Source organism: Anser anser (genome assembly GCF_964211835.1).
Source record: "Anser anser genome assembly, chromosome: 1".
NCBI lineage: Eukaryota > Metazoa > Chordata > Aves > Anseriformes > Anatidae > Anser > Anser anser.
Window position 1 is genome coordinate 96,882,978 of NC_139720.1, and position 22,503 is coordinate 96,905,480.

The window sequence follows — 22,503 nt, forward strand, 5'->3', positions numbered from 1 at the left end:
TCTGTAAGATCACCCACTGTAGGAACAACTTTCAGTTGTCTGTGACAATAGGGTGAGCTGAGGACAGACTGGCAATCTTTGGAGATGAATTTCCTGCCCTTTGTGGGTTTCAGTTAGACTCTTAAGCATTATTTGAACTTTTGTGGTTTAATTTTCTTTGTTGTTGTTTTAATTCTAATGGCAGAAAACAGGAGAAGAAACAACATCCCTCTGGAGGCAGTGAATCGCAGTATCTGAAGAGTAAACTGCCATGTTTTCTCTTTCGGGCATTTTAAGATATGTCAGCAAACAAAGATGACCTAGTAATTGTGTAGAATGGCAAGAGGATGCAAGGCTTCTTATTTACTAATAAATATACCAAAAGCCATAGTTTCTGTTGATGTTTTATGGCCTTCTGAACTAATTTCTCTCCATTAACATTCAACCACTACCACAGCCTCAGACACCACTCACCAATATTTTCTTAGTAAGGACGAAAAAAGAAAAGGGGTAGACGAACGGCTATTGCATTCAAGCAATCCTGCATTTGCAGTACTAGTTGGACAAGACATGTAGGAGAGAAAGCCTCTGCCAACCTGAGACCCTTATATTTGTTCCACTTGACTATTAATAGTTACTGTAGTTATCGTGCACATGTTATTCAGAGAACATGCTCTCTTAATTACTTAGGGAGCAATGGAAGTCCTCAGAAAAGGAAGTGGAAAATTCATTCCATGTTCTCAATTTACAGATCTATAGAAGACTGCTCTTCTGTCTCCCCATTTCCAATATCTGTGGGCCAAATCAACTACTTTTGCAATGAAAAGTAATGAAAAAGCTGTTTTCCTCTGGCAATGTGCAAGCCTAACTTGACAAGGATATTTTTTTTCAACCACTGGTGGCTTGAATCAAGAGACTTTCAAATAGCAGTGAACAGCTGCAAAGATGAGATCAGGAACTATACTTCAGTAACTAGATTTATTAAATTCTTAATAGGGGTCAGATCTGTTTGTTTTGCTCTCCCCTCATAGACTCTAAGGACATTACAAAATATTTGTTATGTATATGCAGGGGCTTTCACTTTATATATTTGAAATGAAATTATAAAAAAAACTCCAAAGTAAAAATAAATAAGCCACTAAAAAAAAACCAAAACACAAAAGACTTCAAGGGGGAAGACTGCCAGCTATGGGATAACAGTCATTAAATACCACCGTAAGTTTTCTCAAATTCCAGGGATCGTCAGCATGAGAGAGTTTTAGTTAGGTCCATCTTGACTAACATATGCAGAAGGGAACGTTTCTGTTTCTTCATTCCCTCATTCTCTTTAGTGTCACAGCTTCCTATCTCTTGCTTCTGTTTACAGTTGTCTCTCACCATGTACTTCAGGAAAAGAAAAATCTAAGTAAAGATCACAGCCTGTTCCATTATGTGCCCTTCCTCTTCTTCTCCTCCTCCTTTCTTGCATTTGTGCAGTGTTGTGGCACCTATTAACTACCAATGTTTTCAGAATGACATTATACAAGGTGCAGGATGTACCACTGTGCCCTAAAAATATCAACAACTGCATTAGTCTCACAATAATTAATGGCAGGCATTATGCAAATGACAACTTTTTCACTGCAAAATAATGACATTTCTTCATTTTGAGCAGAGTTATGCAAAACAATGAATTGGGGATGATAAATCACACAGGAGAATTAAGAAAGCCATAACGTTCCTGCCCAGGCAGGCAGAAAGACAGACAGACCAACAATTTAGAACACATTGTTTGTTCTCAAACCGCTATTAAGAAATAAATAAAAGCATAGCCAGTCGGTCATTAGAACGTATATGTAATTTAGTTTCCCCCCTTTAGGCAACTATGCATAAGGGGATGTTAAATTCTAGCAATTGGATTATTACAAGTCACAAGCAAATTTTTTTTATTAACCTTAATAAGTCATTCACTCAGAGACTACAGTCATCAGGCAAATAAAATGTATCACATGTCATTCTTCTACACATTAACTAATTTCTTATGCAAACATCACAATGTATAGCAATTACTGCTGCTCAAAAAAAAAGAAAGTCAGTTTCAATTTGTTTTATTGCTTTTGTGCTTGGCCATTTCCTGTAGCACTTTATTGTCTATGCCCATATTTCAGTGCAAAAGAAATGCAAGAAACGAGACGCTACTTCTCCTAAACGTTCCCACACCTTTTTCTCCTTATTGTGACTGCTGTTGGAAAAAGCTGTGAGATTGTCTTGTAAGCCTCAAGAAGCTTCTCAAAGGCAAAAGCTAATGCTGACCAGCTGTGGGGACCCTCCCTTCCCCAGTCCCTTTCTCCATTACGTACTTCCCACCTCCTCAAAAAGCAATCCCTGCCCAGTCCTCCCAGTGCCTCCTGTGGAAAACCTGGCACAGGAAGGGCTGGGGAGCTCCCATTCCTGTGCTGCTCCCTAAAGCGCTGGCTTCCCAGCGAGACGGGGACTGGAAGGCAGCTTTGAAGTCCTCTACATACAACCCTCCTCTGCTGTTCCTTACAGTGTCTCCTGCTGGAACTGAGGTATCTATAAGCTTTTTAATAGACAGCACTCCTGGATCTTTCTTTCTAGCAGTTCCTGCTGGGAGAATGTGATGTATCAAAGAATCACAGCGATTAAAGTTGGAAAGACCTATGGTATTTAATCATGTCCTCCATCCTCCCACCTGAGCTGGGGTATTCCTTACAATATTTTTTCTGATGTTCGATTTAGTCTAACTTTAAAGCATGCCAAATAGCTGGGCTTTCCCTACTTCCCTGGGGAGGTTATTCCACAGTGATATGCCACGAGACTGTAAGTTTCCCAAGGTATTCAGTGTGATTTTACTTCTTTATGCTTCATTTTCAGGCATGAGTTTCCAGACTCCCAATAATACCAAATGATTTATTTCCTCAGTTAGTAGAGACTGAAATTGCACCAGTTCTATTTTCCTCACATCCATGGCTCTATTGTGAAATTTAACAATATTATCCAGTAGGGAAAAAAACACTTGAAGGATTTGCAGCACCTAAAGGTTATCCAAAGACTGTTTTTTATCCCTCACTGTGACTTCTGACGAGACCTGGTATGAACAGGAAACCAAGAGAGGACCTTTACAACAACTCCGGCATTATCTCCCTTCCAGCCACATCAGCCACCCTCCTCGGGAAATGCTGGTGGCAGTTCCAAACACACATGAAGCCGATCACCAGCAAGGAGTACGTGTTTCCCTTGATGTCTGGAGATTAATGGTATAGCTCCTATTAAGCACAGTGAGGGGGGACTTGAAAACAAACAATTCATGCAGCCCATTAAAGAGTCAACTCAATCAGTGCTGAAGATCAACCACCACGCTTTCTTCTCCCCAAATGTAAAGCACCTTCTGCCTTCTCACCTAAAGACAACTCAGTACCACATTGACATAATCTTACAGAGAGCCCAGAAAACAAAACATTTGTGCTGGAAATAATGGCTGTCTTTGGAAACAAACTGGTAGCAGTTGAACCCCTCCTCCCATGCCCCCTCGATCCTCTCAGACCCCTTCCTATCTATTTCAGGACTTTTCAGATTCAGTGCTATTTCCCCCCTTGGAACAGTGCAAAAAATTCTCCACCTCCAGCCTCTCATCCGGAAGTTAATAACATTTTGCAGCTCTCCTTAAATAAAATCCAGCCCATCCTGGATCAATAAGACTGATGCCTATTTCCCTAATGGCAGCCGATTGCCATTTGCTATTCAAATCAGACTAGATAAATTACAGTACATGCCAAGGAACAGGCCAGTGAATTAAGACAGGCCTCCTGAGGACCAGCGATATTATTAATCTTTTAAGACACTATCATATTTCTTCTTGACAGTGTGCGTAGACTCTCAGACATGCTGCACCCAGATTGAAATATCAGCTGCTGCAAAAAATCAATAGCGTTAGAAACACAATAATTTTCTGTCTGCAGGGCCCCCAATAAGCAACACTTGTGTTTCTCCTCCTTTCCACATCTCTGCTCCAAATGCATTTGTTTTAAAGCAGAGGTCTAAAATCTGAATAATAATTGTTGTTGGCAAAGTTGCTTTTGTTGTCATCCTTTGCCACAGAAGCCACAGCTGTGATTTTTGATAAGGTTGCGGTTCTCAGAGACAGCGTGAGGTACGCAAGGGTCAGATACCTCGTGTATTTCACCCTTTCTCCCCACACCCTCACACTCAGTCTCTTGCTCCCTCACTGCAGACATGATAAAGACAGATATTGCGAGAGCTCCTGCTATCCCTAAGAAAAATGAAAACGGGGACCTTGGATGTGAACTGACAAAGGGAGACTGTACATGACAAGAAAGCAAAAAGCTTAAAGGATTTCTCTTTACACTGGCAACAGAAAGGGTCAATTCAAACAATTTTGATCTCTTTAGACCTGTGGATGAATTCAATACAGGCTCTGACAGTCATGTAAGCTGCCCCCCTGGTTTCTCAACTACTTTTTATGCTAAAGGGGAAAAAGATTCTACTGCTGATAAAATTCCCAAAAAGGGTATTTTATCATTTACTAGAGCAGTAGGCTTTGAGAAAAATGTGTAGCTTAGGGGACTGGCAACAAGGTGTTAAATGATTTTTTTCCTCACCCTTGACATGATGATAGTTTAAATATGTGAATATATATATATATAAAAAAGCAAAACAAAATCAAAAGTCTTCACACGATCATAAGCATGAATGCACTTTACATATAATCGGATAAGGAAAACATTTGCAGAAACAGACCAGAGCGGATAAATCACCTCCAGGTTGGCTAAGTTGCTTTTCAGGATTGCCAGATTGCTGGCATCCCAGGTCAGCAGTGACCAGGAAGAGCTGATGAATGTCCCAACCGGGTGAGAGGAGTAGGGTGATGAAATCATTCAAGTTACATCACAATTAGCAGTTGCCTTCTGCCCTTAAGATATTATTAGCAGCATTGGAAGGACCAGAGACCACAACTATTAACTCTCTTCTGGCTCTTGCAGAATCTCGGGGGCTTAAATTCAACATCTCTTCAGCCTTCATTTAAAAAGTGGGGCAAGCATGGCCAAAAGCAGTGCAAATATTGATAAGCTTTCTAGTGAATCCCAAAGCAACCTGGCTGATGGCCCTGTGTTATCAGCAGGGCACTCGTTAGTGCCTGGATGAGGAGCCGACCTATGCTGTTGCAAGGTGTGCTCCACCTCCTGTTTGCTTAGCAGAGGATGTGCTTCCTTCTCCTTCCTGGGGTTCTCAGAGCAACACCTCTCCCTGCTGCACAAAGTGACATGCTTTGACGAAAAGGACAGTGAAGTGCCATCAGGCTTGTTGCTGGAGAGGGGGTCATTTTAATTAGAGCTGGCCAGTGGATGAGAGTTTTGGATTCTTCATGGGGACAGAAAAAATAGGTTTCTAGCATGCTAAAAAACAATTAGGTGGCCGAATGCCTTCAGTCCTAAAAACCTGAGGTTTTCAATCTCTGTCACCAAAAATGACCAAAAAATTCTCTTCAAAGTCTGCTAAAGAGAAAAGAGAATATTATGATGAGGTGACACCTTGTCAATAGCATTCTTACCAGCTCTAAAACTAATACAGGAACATGATGCAATTTTCAATTAGAAAGTGAGTCATTTCCCAGTAACTTGCACATCCAAGGAGCAGCCTTGAGATTAAGCTCTTGCCCCTGGTTCTCCATGAGTTGGATTTGATTCACACATTTGAGTGGAATTGCTCCTGCCATTTAAATATTTTTTTAAAATTTTTTTAAATATTTAAATATCACCCTACTTTCAACAAATTCTGTTTATGCCATGTGAGGCCTCGGAATATGTGATAACACTTTGTACTCTTTCATTTCATTACCTACTTTTTTCCTAATTTTTCACCTATGTTAAAAAAATCATTAGTTCACACAGTACTAGAGCTAGTAACAGCATGGTTTCTTAGATGTCATGGTATCTATTGTAAGACAACTAACACCTACAAGTATCACAGAGAGAGAAAATCATTTCTCAGAGGAGATAAGAGGCTAAAACAATGTATACAGCAAGAACACTTTGAGACAGGCCTTCTGACAAAAGTGTCTACGGTGGTCCCAATAATGTAGTTGTAAGCTACCATATGACCCTCATAACCTCGGTCATTTCTATGCAGGAAGCCCAGGAGTCGTAACCAGGCTGCAGTATGGTGTCACGGACACAAAACTTCACACATCAAAGTAGATGATAGACAATACACTAAGAATAACACACCTTCATGTTTGTAAGCATACTGAACACCTGAATGCGAACTGAGGTCTTTACAAAAGTGGGTACTTCATGTCACTGGATAATGTAAATAAGGCATTCCCCACGCCAAGCCTACACTCCACCTGCATATATCCTTCTCCTGTTGTAGAGAATCACAATTTATTCTGATCAATATACACTAATTTCTTCCTTTCTTAGTAAGTGACATTATACACTACCCTATGCCCTCCATTATCCTCTTATTTAGAAAAGAAATCATTTCTGTAGTAACTGGCCATAAAACTATTGTTCAGGTTCCCCTGGCATTTTTCCCCAGGGAAGCAAGATCATCAGTGCAGCGGGATGGTTTTAGCAAGGCTACGTAACTAGATGGACTCCTTCATGCTGAAAAATACTCTCTTGGGATTTAAGAGAAGCTGTGCACATCTTCCTTCTGACATTTCTGCTTCTAAAGCAAAGGATTAGACTGAGGGCAAAAGTACTGTACAAATAAAGCGCTAGGGCTACTGCTGCTGGTCAAAGCTGGTTCAGAGATGATTCTGTAGACAGCCTCCTCTGGATAGATCCTGCTGGAACTGAGTCTGCAGTCTGCAATGTTTAAATACTATTCAGAAGTTAAAACACTAGTGACAAACCCAGTTAGGTTTAAAGCCAGATTTCCATTGCAAAACACCCTGCATGCCATCCCTGCTGACAGGCAATGCTAGGCACTGCTGTCAGCTACAGGGTACAAAAGGAAGAGGAAGAAAGTAAATGTATTGCAAGTTTAAGACAGAGAGACATACTGCTAACAACTGCTGTCTGATATTCTTCCTCATCCCCAGTCTCTGCCCTAAGACATTGCTCTGATTTTGCAATACAGAGGAGAATTGGTCTTTGCACAGAAATCTGCCCACAGGCTGTAACTCCAGGATACCTTGAGAGTATTCATCTTACCCTGTGCTTGGCCTCTTTAGTCATAGGTGCTGAACACAGCAACCCTTTGATGAAGGTGCAGCAAGGGACCGTAATCAAACTGTGGTTGTGATTTGCCCTGATAGTCTACCAGCTCACTCAATGAAAACAGATGGATAGAGAGAGAAATTGCAAGTGTTTTCAGGGGAAAGGAGTTGGGAGAAGAGTGAAAGTACAAGATCTGCACACTAGAAGGGTGGAACAGAGAATCCTAAGTGCAAATCAAATGGTGTGGGTTGCACGGAATACATCACGTGAGAAAAGGAAGATCTGGCTGGAAACAGTCAAGACAGAAAAGACGCAAAGAGGAAAGCAGAGAACATGGAACAATAAGAATGATGAGATAAATCCGAATTTGGGGGATAGGTAGGGGAAGAAAGCTTAAGCATTCTAAAGACTCTAGCAAAATCAACCAGACTTCATCTCATCTGCACAGGATGTAGTGTCCTCCCTAAAAGCTGCAGATAGATAAAAGCTGTGTTTCCTCTTCCGGTCATTAGCACCTATGTCTTCGCAATAAATTGAGAGAAAACTACTTTTGAGGGCTTTGTCAGCTATTCTTCTTTCTGTACACTATCACAACTTCCCTGGCATGGCCAGAGAAGTATCCAAATCAAGCATGTGTTAGAAAATTTGGATCTTCTCAACTCCTGTAAACGATCCACCTTCAGCTGAGGTCAGAGGTAACAGGACATCACTGCTACCCAACTGGTATACTGTATGCACTGTGAAACAGCGCTGGAGCAGGTAACGAACTTCTTGAGAATAAAGCTCTCCATGGTATACTGAAAAAGAAATTGCTACCGACACTCCCTGGTGTCACTCTTCATAAAGGAGGTCGGGGAGAATGAAGGCCTGACACCGACAGAGCAGGAGCACCCTAAATCCTCCCTTCGCTTCCAGTGGGACTCGTTACGAGTTCCCACAGAGCTGTGGGAGCTGAGCCCTACGCCTGTGCAGGACTCATTAAGTGATTTGTATCAGTAAGCCGTGGCCGCCTCCTTTGTCTGAAGGAATAGTCCCTCCAAGTCACGGCTGGTATCTCCTGGTGAGGGAGGGAGGGAGGGAACGTTTCACACAGTGGCAGCCCCGCGGCAGCTCTCACATGGGTAAAAATACATTTCTCTCTCACTTGCATGATTCTGTCCCCTCACTGGAACCTCTGCTGGAGACACTCCCAGATCAGTTACAGGTTTTAATTATGAGATGACAGTACCGATGGCTGGCTTTGCTTGAACCGGCATGTGTCACTGAAGCCGATGGGAAATATGTAAGAAAGAGACCCAGTTTAATTAGCCTGAATATTTTACAGTGATTATTTTCTACAAGTGAACCCTCCCACATCTTATTTGTCACCTGTCAGGTCTCTGTTCTTATCCACCACAATCTCTCCTTGCCTCTTAGTGTCATAAAAAAACCAATGGCAAAAATGACAGACAGATGCAAACAAGATTTTGGTAATTACAGCACTGAGGCTGGTGGTTGTTTGAACATCGTTTTATTTCTTCCAATCAAACAAGTCCTTGGACTTCACAGCCCTGGAGCTTCAGACAGGGGTGAAGCTGATTATATTATGACATTACAGTGCAGACTGGCAGATCAGACAAAGTGGATTTCACTCAGTAATTAAACTGCAGTATCTTTCGTCTAAAGTCCAGGGCAGGATTAATCGAAAGGTAGCTCTTTATCATTGCGATTAGTGCTGGGATTTGAAGAGTGAGTCCACAGATTTCTGATTTGATAGCTAGTCCTGGGTACCAGCTTATCGGTGGCGGCACATCTGTCTGACTTGTAAAAATAGCATGAGGTCAAGATGCATTCACCAAGTTGCACTATTTTCCTTTATTTTATTTTTAGCTGGAGGACATTCAGATTGATTTAAATATTACAGTGTTCTGTGTCTTTCTTTGGCAGTATGAAGATTTTTATTTAAGACCTCTTAACATGTAATTCCCCCCACCCTAAACTGCACTGAAACTCTAGGTCTGACTCTAAATTTTCTCTGTAGCTTCACTTTTATTCTTCAGGATCCAAAAAGTCCACCTGATCTTGGGAAACAGAACAATTCAAATTTAAAAGGCAATAGCTTTTTAACTGCTCAAGAGATCTAGCAAATCAAGTTTCAAGCTTTCAAGGAGCTCCTAAGATTCACTGGATGAAAATACAGACTTAAGATTTTGCTTTTGTGTCAGCATTATGTAAAATTCCTAACATCAAGTGCCAGCTGATGGTTTTTTTTTAAAAAAAAAAAAAAGTTTCCAACGCTCCTGCTTCTCCTCACAAGTTTTGTAAACACAGAGCTGGGAAATCTTGCAGTGTACAGCTAGACAGTTTCCTTATGTTGCTGGCTGGGGAAACAGCACTCCTGGCACATGCCCTGATTTATTCACTGGAGAAGATTATCTACAGGTGGAAGCAAGGCAGGGAAAAGTAGGGGATACCTCTTCTTCCTTTCTCCTGGAAGTAGGCATTACGTTCAGGAAACAGAAAAAAGCAAATGGAAGAGAAAGAAACAACAACACTACTTCTCCCTCACATCAGCAAAACAGTTAGGATCTGACTTCAAATTCTGGAGATACTCTCTACCTAAAATCTCTTGCAGAGAATGCTGTTTCTGGTTAGACCTAGTGGGAATACCCCAGTAAAAATCCCAACAGCTTGCAAAAGTGTGTGGAGAGTGAATTGGCATTTGCTCTTAGAAAGTCATATACATTTTATGTTCATTTCAACAAGTTCTCAAGCCACAGTAGTCACAGAAACCAGTGAGTCACAGGCACTATTACTAGGTTCCAACTTTTTCCCCCAACAAATGCTGATTAAAAAATATATACTGGTGAAAGGTTCAATTAAAAAAAATATATATTTGCAGCTGTTGAAGAAGAATGCTTTTAAGGACCGTGTTAAGATTTTTATTATTTTTTATATATATTTTTTTTGAAAATGGCAAACCTGTTAGCTGAAAATCAGAAGTATTTTCTCTGGAAGTCAATTTTTTCAAGAGAGTTCTTTGAGATCTTCCGCCTTCCAAAAACAAACAAAAAAAAAAGACAGAGAAAGAAGAAAAAAGAAAGTCTTGCTTTACTCTGTTTTGTTTCTTCCACAGAACAGGTACTGTGCCTACCACAGTCTGCATGATTCAAATCTGACTAGGAATTGCTTGGCCCATCTCTACAAAAGGATAATCTCCAAAATGTCCTTTGACATTTTGGCTATAGCGACGTCTCCTCTCATTTGTATGAATCTCCGATGTAGATTACAAAGACCTAAAGCAGGGGCAATCTCTTAATTTCTGCACAAACATTTACTACAAACAGACCCTAATTCTGTTTGGGAACTGGGGCAGTACTGCAATCCAAATAACAAACTAAACAATTCCCTAGGCAAACAAACTATTTTATTTGCAGTTTTATTGTTATTGTTATTTTTGTAATGGAATTTACAGAGAGAAAAAAAAAACAACAAATGATTCATAACTATTCATTTTAAATCTTGAAAGCTATTTCACAGCTCTCAAAGCCATAGAAGACCCTCAGTAATCCTGCAGCCCAATTCCCGTACAATAAAGAACATAGAATTTCACCCAGTAATTCTTATACCAATCCTAATAACTAGTGTCTGAATGAGTACATACCTTTTATTAATGAATACCAACTTAATTTAAGGAGTTAAAGCAGCAGAATATCACAGAATACCTTGGAAATTTAACAAGTACTTTCATTGCCCGAACACTTGTGAGCGTGGAGAGAAGAGAAAATCTAGCCAAGCAAACAGGCAGACAGGCAGAAACATCACATAAATGAACATTGAATAGTGCACTTCTTGGTCAACTAATAAAAACACAGATAAGTAACACAAATACTTCTATGAATGGACATATGCACAGACAGAAGATAGTTTCGGCAACCTTTGTTTAAATGGCTAGCAAAATATATAATAAAATCCCACTGCTGTACTTGTTCTTTGTAGAGGTGTGAAGGTACAAATTTTGTTCCCAGTCCTGCTGCTGATACTATAGACACGTACTCAACTTGCCCAGGGATTTCAAAGCTAGTGTTCAGACCACTAAACTATTCCTCAGACCAAATTGAAAACAAAATGCAAATGAATACTGCCGATCCTAATTTCATACTGCTCCCTTCTTGTCTTTCACTGTTTTCCCCTGAAAATTCTAATGTCTTTTAAAAATACTAACAATCTAATAAGTACCAGGTTTTATTTTTTTTTTCCTCATTTCTGAATTTCTGTATGATGTTTTGATCATGATCGAGTGTCTTTCCTCCAATCATGAGGACTAGAAACATTTTACAAACAAAAACTGAAGATCTGGACATTATCTGTTTACTTCAAGAGTTGAATCTTCAAGGAAAGCATGAGATATTATGACACTTCCAGTAAAACCGCAACTATCGCCAGTGAAGTAAAATATTAATCTAGGTGTACACATCCCTCTGGTTCTCACCTCATGCATAAGCACTGAAATTCCACAAGAAGAGCCTTGTAGTTTTAAGTAGCTCTAGAGAAAAGCTGGTATTGTAACATACCCATGTTTTCACAAAGAGTGCTCCATCAGCAAGTGCTTCCCACTACACAGGAACAGACCCTAAAATGCTGAATCCCAGCTTTGGGGACACAGTGGCAAATCTCATATTAATATAAACGAGAGCAAAATTTGTCCCAGTGTAAATACAACCATGTTGTATTTTAGAGTTCCTACCCTAGAGAGAAGGAACTCTAAATAAGTTCTCATATTTCAGAGAACTACAAATTTCTTCTACCAATCACCAGGAAAAGGGAAAAATGCATGCTTTGAAGTATGATACTCTTTGAAATTATATCACAGGTGAAAGCTTGGTAAATCCAGCTAGGACAGGAAGAGAAATTCCCAGACATCATTACCAAAAGTAAGTGCAAATGTTCCCCAAACACAGAAGATGCTGTCAGTATCTTGGTTCCTAGGCCATATGTTACTTAGATGAACTAAATCGATTCAGAAACCTAACCAGGAAGTTACCACAAGGGTTGTAACTGTGATGCACTGATTAAGAATCTGTTTTTCTCAATTGAAGACAACCATAATTACTTTCAGCTGAGTCACTCACACTCTCATAATGTACCCATCCTTAAATGATATTTAACGTAGTATACTAAGCATGTCAAGCATACTTTCCATTAATAACACTTTGCACTTCTATTCTGCTTTTTATCCCAGGAGCCCAAAGCACTTTGTGATCGTGAATTAATCAATGTTACTACCACCTCTGCATCAGAAATAGCTGGCCAGAGCCTACACAATGATCTTGGATGATATCTGGGGATGTGAACCTCAGCCTTCTTATTGCCTGTCCCAAGTCTTGGCCAGAAAACAAATCACCAAGTCATAAAACTGACTGACAGTTCTTCCCCCAATTCACTGAATACTGTGTACAATCAGAAGAAATTTCTCAGAGTAAGCAGATACCATAAACTTTGCCTTTATCAAGGCAGAACAAATAAAATTGGAAGAATTACAAATAATCGAAAAAAAGCACAAATTATAGTTTCTTAAATGAACACCAACTTTGCCAGGGTTATGGTATCTCATTCCACTGCATTATCATTAGACAGATTTAGAATCTCTTTCACCTATGCTATGCTTAAAGGCAGCAGATAAAACTGTACAGCATGGAACATTAACAGACTAGAGAAAAAAAAAAAAACAAAAAAACTGATCTTGGTAACTTCAATTCTCCAAATCTGATTCTAAGTGAAGTTTCATGAAGTTAAACCAGACTTGAACATCAACAAAATACAGGTTTCTGCCAAAAGAATCTATAGACTGCTTGCTGGAAAAAGGTTAAAACAGTGTTGGGCAATATTCAAGAGCTCCTCAGGTTTCACCACCAAAGAAATCTGTCCTTTCAAGTTCCTGTAAATAGAGCATAAAATCCTGAAGTACCTCACTAACTCTTGATTTGGTCTCTACTTAGGTAAAATACTTACGGAAGTCAGTGGGAGCTTTGCTGGAATAAGGGCCAAGAAGAGAATTTGTAAAAGACATTATTCTTGTTTTCATGATAGAAAATAGTTGAAGAAGAGTGCAGGAAATGGAAGAAAAAGATTCATACTTCACTGTGTTACTTTTAGTAAGGATAATGTCTTCAAAAAAAAGGGCTCAGGTAACCAAACCAATCATGTCAAATTATAGTTGGTCCCTGACATCATAAATAGCCTTATATTAATAGCTAAAAAGAAACAATGTCATTCATGACATCTGTAAAATAGGACAAGATCAATATACATTGTGCAGTACCTAAAATTATAATCCAGTTATTTAAAACATATGGTATATCCCTTTGGGTAACATCAGATAATATATGCTTTACCTTTGTACTGGAGAATTTAATAAATTGCAGATATTTAATAGATCCTCTCTTCCTACACAGATTTCAGTAACATGGACATAAATTCATGTGTTTTTTTTTGTTGTTGTTTGTTTTTTAACTTTTGCTTGATATGTATTGCAATTAACACTGAAGTTACAATACAACAATTCAACTTCTAGTAATTTTTTTTTCAGTGACTAGTAGGCACAAATGCATAGCAACCTGGGAAGTCAAGTCGTATTTACACCACTCAGCAAAAGTGCTGAGGGGCTTTTATGCTGTGTCAGATATACTAATGGTTAAACTGTATGCTTAACTATCCATCACACCCACTGTATATAGTACCCATAGAATGAGCATTTATAGGTAAAAATCCTGACTTAGGTGCTGATCTAAAATGCCAGAGGATCAACAGTGTAACCAGTTAATCATTAGTGAAATTAACTGGTCTACATCTGACCTCCATTCTTTTTATGATACTTAATTCTAATAACTGCTAGGAAAATGATTTCTCCTGAACTATTGCATATTAGGAATATGATCAATAAATCGCGTGCCAAATGTGGTTACAAGTGTGCAAAGTTTGATTTTTAGTTTAAATCATTTGCTTAAGCATAGCTTTCAAGTGCCATCATAGAAGCCCTAGGACTTCAACACATCTGGACACATCTAGCAGATATGACTTACCACTTCTGAAATACTTGTCTTTTGAGAAAAGCAGCTGTAAGCCAGGAGTTGTGTCGTAACACATCTCAAATTGTACCAAGAACCTATGTTTAAGCAACTGAAGTGGCCATTTACTGTACAGACAGTTAGTGCACGTGTATTAAGCTGTAGCTTTCCATCTATTCATTGCTTTCAAACCTTCTTATTCTCAGCACCAATGTAAGAATATAAAATTCCTTCAATTTCTGGCCAAACAAACATAAAATTAGATATTAATGAAAAACTCTGCTCACAAAACTCCCTTTTATGTCCTCCATGTCTTGGCTCAGGAAATTCACACTATCTCTGCAAAGTAAACTTGCTGTAACACACAAAATTTCTTTTGACTCTGGCATAAACTGGAATTCTAAGGAAGAACATCAGTTTTATATTTTATAAAAACATTGAGCTCAATCCTGACAGAAATTCACAAACAAAAAGCCTGACTGCACAAATTGTGTTGGACTGCATTCCCCGTCTCTTGAATTGTCCTTTCAAGAGCATGAGATTGGATTTTCTGGACTAGATCCTGAGTCTATGCAAGCCTTTTACAGCAGCCAATGCACTTAACCCACTGATTTCAAATGTTTGCCCAGATTCCGTAAAATGGTATTGTTTGCTCTTGTTCTCACCTTCTGTCTTCACGTACTGCAAAAGCTACTGGGGAGACTAGCTGATACGAAGAGACTTCTATCAAAAGAAACCAGAAGTACCTCTCTGTAAAGCCCATCCAGTGTGTCGTCAAATTTCAAAATATGGATTTAAAAATACAGAGACATCTGCATTTATTCAAGATCTCACAGAGATTGCAAATACTGTTAGACTAGGGTTTTAAGGCAAATAATATCATCTGCTGTCTCTGTTTCACTTCTTTAAAAAAAGGAAGCCCAGCACTGATAGAAGCTTTCAAGCTGCAGTTTATATTCTTATGACTCTACAGATTTTATTTCACCCATACTTGCTTTTTTCACTGGCAGTGGTGGTGTTTTTAGTTGGCTGTATTTTCCCCAGTATGTCCATTAAGAACAAGACTTTTGGTTCAGAGCACTGAAAGATTTGGTAGTGTAATGTGCACCCACAAAGGAGACATGGGTTTGGATTGAAAGCAACCTCAGGGACCTTGGTCAGTGAAGTACAGACATATCATAACCACACATTTATTGAAATGGGAGACTCCTCATGCAGACTGTTACCGTTGAATTCTTGAGTGTTTTTCTTTCAGAGACTTTGAATACTGTCTTTGAAATCTACAAGAAATCGAATTAGGACTCCTGGGTTCCATTTCCAGCTTGCCACTTACCCATGATAGGATATTTGGCAAATCATTTAACATAAATATGCTTCAGTTTACAGAGCTGAAATACTGCACATGGGTGTAGTAAGACTGATGAAAAGTACTATAACAGTATTATTAAAGTGCTTTCTCCCAGATTCTTAAAATTCCCTATCAAAGGTTCTCTTAACCCTCTTTGCTTAATTTTAAAGCCTACTCATTTTCTTTAGAAACTCCTTTTCAGAGGACAAAATTCTTCAAATGTCTAAAGATTTCCTTGCAGACATTTGTACAAGATTTTAGAATAAGGCTAAATATGGTGCTAGTAGACTAAAATGATTTATGAAATGATTGCCTTCAAGTCCCAACAGAGACCAGCATAATATGCTAGTATCTCTTTACATGTCTTTATCTACTTTAGCTATAGTTCTGGGTACATGTGAGAAAGGACAGCTGTTTCATTCTCTGTCGCCTCAGTCCTGCCACAGAAACCATTCAGTTTGTTCTGTGCTTGGGCTCTGCTAAGCAACTACTGGTTTGTGTATTTTTTTCAAACAAATGACATTATTTTAAATTCAGTCTTTTAATGTGCAAATTTATGTTCACCAAAACCCTGAGGATCAGATCTAGCAGATTGTAAGTACTAAGGGGAGTTGGGCTACATCAATTAATATTTAAAAGAAAACAATAATTTCACGTACAGCCAATTTATCAATAGTATACAGTACCCATGCTGAAACAACTGACACAACCACTCAGTGCTAATCTTTACTCATACTATATGTAAAAGTAGAAAGAGCTCATAAAATGTAAATGCTAACCATTTAGGAGCTAATAGAAGTCTCATTATTATAACTGTGTACCAGGTAAGAAATGTCCACCTTACCAGTATCTTTACTATCTTTGTCTTTGACATGGACTGTGGGATTGAGTGCACCCTCAAGCAGGTTTGCAGACAACACCAAGCTGTGTGGTGTGGTCAACACGCTGGAGGGAAGGGACGCCATCCAGAGGGACCTTGAGTGGCGGGTCTGTGAGAACCTCATGAAGCTAAGTGCAAGGTCCTGCACCTGGGCCAAGGCAATCCCAAGCACGTACACAGGCTGGGTGGAGAATGCATTGAGAGCAGCTCTGATAAGGACCTGAGGGTGATGGTGGATGAAAAGCTCAACGTGAGCTGGCAACATGCACTTGCAGCCCAGAAAACCAACTGTATCCTGGGCTGCATCAACAGAAGTGTGGCCAGCAGATCGAGGGAGGTGATTCTCCCTCTTTACTCTGCTCTTGTGAGACCCCATGGAGTACCGTGCTCAGCTCTGGGGCCCCCAGCACAAGAAGGACATGGACCTATTAGAACAAGTCCAGAGAAGTGCCACAAGGATATCAGAGGGCTGGAGCACCTCTCTCCTGTGAAGAGAGGCTGAGGGAGTTAAGTGTTCTTAGGCCTGGAAAAGGAAAGGCTCCAGGGAGACATTATAGCGGCCTTCCAGTGCTAAAGAGGGCCTACAGAAAAAAGATGAGGAAGGACTCTTTGTCAGGGTGTGTAGCGATAGGACAAGGAGTAATAATTCTAAACTAAAAGAGGGTGGATTTAGATTAGATATTGGGAATAAATTCTTCGCTGTAAGAGTGGTGAGGCACTGACACAGGTTGCCTAGAGAAGTTGTGCATGCCCCCTCCCCAGCACTGTTTAAGGCCAGGTTGAATGGGGCTTTGAGCAACCTGATCTAGAGAGAGTTGTCCCTGCCCATGGCAGGGGGGTTGGAACTGGATGATCTTTATGGTCATCTCCAGCCCAAACATTTCTATGTCTCCATGGTGGTCTCACAACCTGCAAAGGAGCATAGTGCCCCCATTTTACATACAGAACCAAAAAAGCTAAGACTAACATTTCTAGGACAACTCCCTAATTTCAGTTATTCAACTCAAGGCACCATACAGAAGAATTTCAGTTGACAATTTTTAACAGTTTACCATCTTCATCCAGACTTTCTTTGTAATCTATGAACAGAAGTGAGCCCTTACATGAGAGTATTTCATAAGCCTTTCATTGTGATAGGGCGAATCACACCTCTAAGTACCTACTATTCTCCACCCAACTACGACTGTAGTTGAAGTGAGGAGATAAGATGGAGGTACCTGCACCATATGCTACTAACGCTGGAGAGAAGATCATTTGAGCTGGTTTTCAGAAGCTCTGAGCATCTGACAGTTAATGAAATCCATAAAAGCTACAAGTGCTTAGCCCTTACTTGAGCTAAAGATGTTTAAAATGGAGATTTCCAGAATTAAAGCACAATAACTGGGAGATCACGTTGTGAATTCATTAACACTTTGTTAATTCAAAACATTAACATCATAAGCATAAGGTTGGAGCTTTACTGCTCCTGCAGTCATTTTCTTTAGATGATGTCAGCTCTTCAGCTACAAGTAATATAAAAATCAGACTGGCCATGAGGAAGTCTAATGTTCGATGTCCCACTACAGACACCATCATTTTAACCACAACAGGACTTTTAGTGCTATCCTACCAGGAAAACTTTCTGATTAGCTTTTCCATTGTGATAGCACACACCGTTATCTGCTGTAGAGCAAGGGCATTCTTCAGCAAGCAGGACTGTCGCTAAATGTGATTCTGTGGTTTTCATGGAAGTTGTGCAGTTGCCTCTCTTGCTCGTTACAAGTATTCTTTTTCCTCCTTCCCTCTTCAGTGAAAAAAGAAATCTGATCTTCACAGATGGAAAATTAAGTATTGCCAGGATGGTCAATATACCCAACAGCCATTCAAACTGGCCTGATAAATGAAAGCATTTAAATAGTTGCAACCAAAATAAGCAACAGAAGGTGGGAAAAGAAATGCATAATTATTCCAGCTAGTGGGGTACTGTTTGTTATACCAACTGGAGCATCACACAGTACACAGAACACAGACCACAGACTACTACTAGCAATAACAATATTTTTGCATGCTTTAATATCTGCTTACTAAATCACAGGTACATGTGGTATCCTAAATTAGAAAGAGTATAAATTAGCCTAGTTTCTGCCATGGAAGTGTCAGCATTGTCAATCAGTTGTTCAAACCCCACAGGCAAGAAGATTGCTCAGAAACATAAAATGGCCAACCTAATCACAACAATGTGATCGATTTAAATTTACTCCACTCCCTACATGATGTATACGTGCTTGCTGGGTGTGCATGTTAGAAATACCAGAGAAGAGGTAAACAAGATTATATAAAATTAAACAGAATCACCTTTCTTTCTCATATGGTCACCCTGACCTCCAAGGGTCAAGTTACTACACCAAGTAGCAAAGAATTGGCCACAAAGTAGTGGAGGAAAGGTCTTTGTGGCTGTCCTTTCTTTCCCCTTCACTAAGTGACTTTTCAGGGACTTTCCTGCATGTTAAGCATCTTTTTTGCATTGCTTAATATTGTTATTAATAATTCATATTTTTGTCTTTCTCCTCTCACTCTGACAACTTTTATTTTTAATCAATGGGCATGTGTCAAATTGCTTTGTTATTTATTTATAATGTAAGCTGACAAAAGAATGGGATATGTGGTATAAAGCTAAGAGTGTTTCTTTCCTATGGTTGATATCCTCAGTAATAACTGTGTGTCTTGTTCTAATCAGTATGGTCTAAAAACTAATTTTGCCACAAATAATGGAGGACATATTTAGTACAAATTTACAACTGTACAACTGCATGTCTCTACTCTGTCTCCATATTCAGGTACTGAAATAAAAGACAAATTTAGTTTTATTTGTATGCATGCACACTTTCTTTGGGAAAGAAAAGGAGTAAAGCTCACAAAGGTGTTACTAGCAATGTACCAAATACTTATACACTTATTCAGACAGATGTATTACTCAGATCAATGCGTACTGGTCCCCCAGTATATCAACAATTTTCATGAGCTATTTATGGCAGAAATCAGTACCACTGTTTCCAGCTAACAAAAACCACACAGAATCACTAACTTGCCTGACTAGAGAAGTCACCAGCACAAAACATGCTTCAAACAGTAGCCCACCTTGCCATAAAGCTAGAAAAACAACAAAACATTTCCTCACTGAACATATGAAAAGCAAGCTGTTGATTACAACTGGCTTCCATATTGCATACTTGCGATTTGAGTCTTAAAAAATATTTTATGCATACACATTTTACCTTGACTGCTACTTGAGAACTCATCTAGTTACTTTCTAGAATTCTTGTTTTCACAAATAGCTCCAGCTGAATAGAATTTCATGTTGTTACTGTCTTGGTGTATCCCAAGGCAGAAGAAAACCCCATCTGGACTGTAGGAGTGGTTTGGTGGTGCTCAGGACTGTATTCAGCAGCAATGTTTGCATGGGTAGTGTCATACAGGGTATAGTCATTTTAAAATAAAGGAATGAGGAAGGCGAAGGATTAGTCACACTTTTTTTGGATGTAAACGATCCTGTGCCATGCAACTCCTAATTCAAATGAGGGCATAGACTGTGGTTGTCTCCTCAGACTCCTTCTGCCTGAAAAGCTTCTGCTTCCCATTTTCCTATAGTTACCACCACTATGCACGTTGAACACTCAGTGGGAACCCTGTTTGAACTTTTTATTTCAAAGTGTAGGGAGAGGGTTGGTGCAATGAAGTAACATCCCTTCATATCACATGCCAAGCACAATGTATTATCAGTGGATGCTAGGTCCAGCAGAGTTACCTGTTACAGCTCTGAAAGCCAAGCAAGTGACACAGCACGGCAAAAATCTCAAAGCAACCATATGGGCTGGCCAGTGTATTTGAGAAGGTACGTCAAAGAAAGCAAGGTAGAGGATTATGTTGTTAAAGCTGTGGTTTGAGGGAGGGAAGAATTTACTTTGATTTTTAGAATAAACTGCCATAGTCTACATACACACATTTGATTTTATTTTCAAGTTAGCTGGTGTTTCATTCTGTTTTAATTAATCCGCCATGGAAGGGAGAATAAAAATTGAAGCATTTTCTTTGATGTTATCCTAGCCTTAATGCTTTCTTTCAGTGCTTTCTTCACCACACACATCATGCTGAGAATAAGCATGGCATTCAGAATGATGATTCTCCCTCCTGATTTACAACTCGGGGATACAAAGAATGCAAATGCCTATTTCTTACGAGTAAAGACCTGTTGGTAGCCAGATCTCTCCATCCCCAGCCTCCTTTTGATACCGTTATTGGGGAACCCAGAATCCATCACGACGCTAACAGAAGTGGACAGCTGACATATTTCTGCCACTAACATCACTAGGAAGTGAATTCCACTTCTACAAAATAAGAGACCATTCAGACTCTTAGTGACAGAGAAAATAGCGGCCGTTTAACATGCTGCCACGTACAGCATCTAGATGACTTCAGAATTGGAAAGCATGGCCCAGGGAGAGGGACTGAAGCAGTCCAAACCTCGTGACACTGCTGAGGAATTAACCCAAGAAACCAGTCTGAGATTTCTGACCTCAGAAGGCTAGACAGTGTTCTCCTCACATACCTTCCTCTCCCAGGAGAACCTCACAAAATTAGCTTTATATTTCTATTTGTGTTACAAGCTAGGAATGGCATAGGCAAGAGCAAAGGATTCTTGTCTAGTATACTTCACAAGTTTATGGATTTTAAAAGGCCAGAGACAAAACCCAATGGATGCACAGACAAGCTATGCTGCAAGACAATTGAAAACACAGCAATTTTGAAATGAGGACAGTGTGCTGGAAAGCACTATCTCTCCTTGAATAAGAAATAATGCCCATTTCTGTACATTGTCTTCCCAAACCTGATTCAAGAATACAAAAGTGAAGGTGGGTGAGTTATTCGGTTGTTGGGGTGGTTTTTTTTGTTTAATTTTATTTTTGTTCATTTTCCTACACATGAACCTGCTTTTATTTAGGGGTGAGATTTTCACAATATTCAATACTGGTATAATTCACCTTAAGTGCATGGTACACCCCACATTGACTTCAGCAGACATAAAATAAAGCCATTGCTGGCTTTTGAAAAGCTTACGCTAAAATCAAACAAACAAATCTAAAATAATCATTTAATGACAGCGTATACATGATGTTTATGGGTGGTCCTGTCTTTTCTCACCATGTATTTTTCATTTCCTACCAGCTGAAGCTTCTCTTTTCTGTTATAACATGCTTGACTTACAGATGCAGTTTCATACCGAAATGATATAAAGGTATAAAGATATAAAGAAGGTTAATTGGAGAAAGCCACAGGCATTAGAGTTAAGTGTTCAACGTATACTCATACATACATATCTATACAATACAATCTGCCAGTATCATTGTGTAAATACAGTTTAAAATGCTACTTGGTTTTTGTTCAGTATAAAATCTACTAGAAGTGAAGAAAGGCAGGCTTGCCCTAGCAGACAAGTGACACTACCTACGATTACTGATTTGATGAGTTGGCTCTTGGGATGAGGGAGTCAAAACAACTGGATCATCTGAAGTATCACACATCATTGCAACAACAAAAATCAGACTGAGTTATAAACAGATGTGCATGCTTCCAAGGACTATGGATCTTCTGACTTAGAGAGGAAAAGGTCAGGGCATCTGGTTTTTCTTCCTCAATTGCCACTTCATTTGGTGTGTGGCTTACTCTATTTCTCTGTGTCTATTTCCAAATTCCTGAATAGGAAATGCCAGTTGTACACAACACAAACACCCTGAAGTGTTGTGGTGTATTTTGATCAAGGTCTTTTGAGATCTCCTGAAGAGGCATGCTACCAGGGGATTAAGTATTGATCACAAAACAATTTGAGGTTTTTGTGTAAAAAATAATGGTATTATTACTGATGTGAAACCAAAGAAAACTTATCTTTTATGTAGTCACTTCCAAAGTATTTACTTCTACTCTACAAGCCTGCTTTATGCAGTATGTGTATTCTGAAATTAAGTACACTAAGAGGCAAGTCTTCTGATCATATATACACCATGAGCCAAATTTAATCCTGCCTCATAGACT

General features: G+C 39.4%; 1 protein-coding gene across 12 annotated transcripts in view; it reads right to left on the bottom strand.

Moving 5' to 3' along the window:
- LOC310892228 (uncharacterized protein) overlaps positions 1–22,503 on the bottom strand; it is a 421,439-nt gene that overhangs the window by 224,429 nt on the left and 174,507 nt on the right. For 5 of the 12 annotated variants that reach the window (XR_014577956.1, XR_014577957.1, XR_014577963.1 and 2 more), the window contains exon 6: positions 10,125–10,196. The exons of 5 other annotated variants lie outside the window; for them this stretch is intronic. The gene's annotated coding sequence lies outside the window, so the exon portion shown is untranslated. Of the gene's footprint in view, positions 1–8,827; positions 8,960–9,495; positions 9,633–10,124; positions 10,197–22,503 lie in introns of those variants that run through there. 2 more of the 12 variants (XR_014577967.1, XR_014577968.1) reach the window with 2 other exon arrangements.